The sequence below is a fragment of the Panicum virgatum genome, chromosome 1K (assembly GCF_016808335.1).
Source record: "Panicum virgatum strain AP13 chromosome 1K, P.virgatum_v5, whole genome shotgun sequence".
Lineage (NCBI taxonomy): Eukaryota > Viridiplantae > Streptophyta > Magnoliopsida > Poales > Poaceae > Panicum > Panicum virgatum.
Window position 1 is genome coordinate 44000416 of NC_053136.1, and position 4471 is coordinate 44004886.

The following is a 4471-nucleotide window of genomic DNA, read 5'->3' on the forward strand; positions in this document are numbered from 1 at the left end:
AAGATTTTTTTTGTTTTTTTTACAATATACTGGGTTTAATTACTTTGTTATTCGTTTATGTGTGTAATAGATAGCCATGGAAAGAATTTTGGACAGCTCACGTATCAGTTGATATATTGTATCTTTAAATTTTTGTTTCATTTTGCTGTTGCATGTTGTGATTTATTTGGGTCAGATTAAATTAATGTATTATTTTGTAAGATCAAGGTATATTTTAATTTTTTTTGTTCATATCAGTAACCATGAGTTCACCACCCCATCTTTTTATCTTTAGATTTAATTATCACCGATTCTCTGCTACCAAGATTTCTTTTCCAGCAGCAGCTGAATATTTGATTTTAGTTTGATGGACGTCAGTAACTACCAGCATCTTTTTTTTTTTTTTGGGGGGGGGGGGGGGTTGGCTTAGGCACATTTTTTTTCAGTCAAATTTTCCCATGGCAGTGTTTGTTTAGAGAAATTGAGTGATTTTTAGTTCCTTATCACCAAATTTTATGAAAATGCCGGCTATCCAATACCCACATGGCAACATATCATTTGTCTAAAAATCGAGTGCTGGCAAGATATTTTGTACACGATTGTTATGGAGTCATTCCCCAGTGATCTAGGTTAGAGTCCTGTGTCTTTGAGACAAGTCTCTTCGATGTGTTTGTAAAAGTAAATGTGAGTGTACCTACGTATATTTGTGCTTCCACATTTGTATTATGTTTATAAAAAGTATCCTTTTCAACAAAAATAACTAATTCTACATATCATAAATTATTTCCTCTATATAGATGCAACCAGATCAGATAAAATGTTTCGTTTATTCAATACTCCTACATACTGCAAAATATTTGTGATTATATTTTTATTTAAATGTTGACACGAGTGTATTCTCTTATTTACGATAAGGTTTCACTACTCCAGCGCCCCCCATCACTACCGGTTCAAAATAGCTATCACCGCCGGTTTTGGGGGGTGTTGGATTTAACTCGTTGGTGATGGACGGGGCCATCACCGCCGGTTTCAGACCCGACGGCGATAGTCCGAACCATCACCGCCGGTTTGAGACCCGGCGGTGTTGCCCCGTTTGGAAACAAAAAAAATAGGCTGCGTTGTTGCTGCTACTGCTGTCGCTCGCCCCGCCGCGTCGCTACCGCTCGCCGCTCGCTGCTCGCCATGCTGCTGCAGCCGCCGTCGCAGCACCGCGCTTGCCGCTCCCGCCGCCGCCGCCCTCGCTGCGAGCTCGCCACTGCGCGCTCGCCACTTCCTGCGCTGCTGCAGCCGGCCCCGGCAGAGAAGGGCAAGGCCAGGGCGGCCGCGGCTAGTCCCTACCTGCAGGGGAAGAGAGGGGAGGTGAGGTTAGGGGCAGTCGTGAGGAGGGGAGGGGAGGGGAGGGGAGGGGCACCACACCTCACAGAGGTCGATTCGCACGGCACCGCGCCGGATCTCGCCGCTCCTGCTTCCGCCGCGCTCGCCGCTCCTGCTGCCGCCGCGCTCGCCGCTCCCGACGCCGGCACGCTCGCCGCGAGCTTGCCGTTCCCGCCGCCGCTGCAGATCTGTAGGGTAAGAGAGCTAGGGGAAGCAACGGGAAGGGACGAAGGGGAGCCAGCGTTGGAGCTAGCAGGGAAAAGGAGCAGAGAGGGAAGGGGAAGGGTCGGCGGGGAACGGCCCGTGCGCCGCCGCCGCGGTCGCGGCCGCGCCGAGCTCCTGCGCCGGCCGCAGTCGAGCTCCCGCGATGGCCGTGGTCGAGCTCCCGCGCGTGGATGTCCCGCACCGAGCTCCCGCGCCAGCCCGCGGTCGAGATCCCGCGGCGGCCGGCTGGCCGCGCGTGGATCTCCCCGCAACTGGGGAGAGAAGGGAGAGGAGGGGAGAGGGGAGGAGATGGGGAATGAGAGGGAGGAGAAGGAATGAAGGGAGAGGGGCGGCGTGCGCTGTGGGAGAGGGGAGGAGAAGGGAGATGAGTGAAAGAGAGGAAGAGAAAAATTAAAATAGGTGGAGAACACATCACCGCCGGGTCATCTTACAACCCGGCGGTGATGCTAACATATCACCGCCGGTTCAATAATATATTTATAAGTTCAACTTAGAGAAGTATGGACAGAAGCCACTGCTATGATGGCTAACGCGATCACATTAGTGGAGCTGGAGGGTTTGTTGTTGCCGTCCATCTCGGTTGTGCCCGCCCGCCTGCTTGTCGTTAGTGACTTTGTCATCCATTCGCGTATTGACAATCGTGAGACGTGAGTCCCGCTGAGACACCAATGAGTTGCGGAGGGACCTGGGCGGTGGGCGCAGGCCCGTGACATGCAGGGTCTGGCGGGGAGGGGATGGAGCAGCGGAGCCTGCCTTGTGCTGTGTGCGGAAGGACCTGGCAGGACCGGTGGGCCTAGAGATGGCATGCGGCGCCGGCGGATAGCGACTAGGGCTGGGAGGGATTCGAACCGAGGGAAGGGGATGACCGAGTGATCCAGGGATTGGGTGCGCCTGGGGCATCGGAGGATAGGACCCTGGGGAGTGGGGAGTGGAGATTGGGTCCCTGGCCGAGCCGAGGAGATGAACTTTGGGCTGAAATAAAGTATGAGGCCCACGAAAATGGGAATTCCCGCGGGAATTATACTGGCTGGAAACTTGAACCGCGAATACGATCGGGAAAACATCCCAACCGATTCCACTCCCGTTCCCACCGATTTTTTTTTGTTTTTTCCTGATAAATGGTCTACGGTCGGTTTAGACGGTAAACGGTGTCGGTCGGGACAGAATTTTCCCGTCCCATTTTCATCCCTAGCTGCCGGCGACACAGGCCGCCAGTCTTCTCTCCCCTGCTCGCTCTCTGTCTCTCCCTCCTCTCTGGCTCGCAAAGAACAACGTGCCGCCACTAGCACCGGCCACCCTCTCAGCCGCCTGTAGCACCGGCCTGATGTCGCAGGCCTGCATCTCATCTGGGCGGAGCCGGAGTCTCCCGGGTTGGGAGGCTCCTCCACTTCTGGAGCAGCGCCACGAGGGACTGGTGTACCGGCACTTGGGATTGGGCAACCAGCGGTCCAGCGCTGCTACATGTTGTGCTCCCGCTGATGGTCAACGATGCCACATGTTTGCCTCTGATTGTGTGCTGTTCTTGGCGAGTGAGAGAACAAAGAGGGAGGGGAGAGGCAAACGGGAGGGGAGAGACATGCCGTATGGATCCTGGTAAAGGATAAGGCGAGGGCAATATCATCTTTTCATGGGGGCTGTAAAACGAAAAAGAAAATGAAAATTAGAGAAATAAAGAAAAGCGGATGAAATTCCTTGAATGGAAATTCGCGTGAAATTCCTTGAATCGAAATTCACGTGCGGATATTATGAAAGGTTTGCGAATTGGATGTCAAAATGTTTGAGACGCGCGCATTAGTGTCAAGTATCGAAATTTCTCAATTGAAAAGGGCACCTGTTAACAACTTAGAAATTCACAGCAATGGGGGCGGTTAAACCGTGGTCCAATCAAAATAGTAGATGAATAATCATGAAAAACATTGAACCATGCCAAGTAAACACTTTATTCGAAATAAATATTAGCTGCCTACGCTAATACACCTAATACATGCCCTTATGAATGCGTGAAGATATGGTTCGACATATTTTTTTGGGTCAGTTGGATCCATGCCACTCCAATTTCTTGAAATTGGATCTCATGTTGAAAATCATGCCATTGAGTGGCATGATTTTCAACATGACACCCAATTTCACGGAGTTGTGGTGGCATGAATCGAATTTTCCCTATTTTTTTTGGGCAATACTTCTGTTAAATATCATGTAACATGATTAGAATCTGCCTCTAACAAGCTCCGAATGCACGATGGAGACTCATGCCACACAACCATCTCCACCGTTCCATCAGCTTGTTTGGCCAACTCATGAGCTACCCTATTACAAAGTCTACTAACATGTATAAAGGTAAAATCTTGAAACTGCATGGTTCGACATATTTTGAGATTGACTTAATTACCTTGCTGTTAATAGGCATATAATCTATCGTTAAAAGAACAATTTACTAAAATATAAAGACCCACACTAAATTGACGCTTCAAACCCAGATGAAATGCTAACCAACTATACACTCCATCTGTTTCAAATTATAGTTCATTTGACTTCTTGACCCAACATTGAACACTCGTCTTATTCAAAATTTTGTGCAAAATATCATGTCTTTTGTTGTGGCTTGCTTTATGTTATCGCCATAAATTAACAGAATTAATTTATGGGCCGAAAGCAAGATGGGTTTGAAGCAGGAGAATTAGAAGGCTTGTAAATCGGCTCCTGTGTGAGCATCTGGATCACATGGGCTATGTATCTTAGATTTAGTTTAAGATTAGAGATAGAGTCCGATCGGGACAAGATTAGTTTAGATTGTTTCCCAAGTCTTCGGACTATAAATATGTACCCTATGTTATTCATGAAAAAAGAACGTCATCACGTCTCACAATCAACAATCTCGGCGCATCGCCACCCC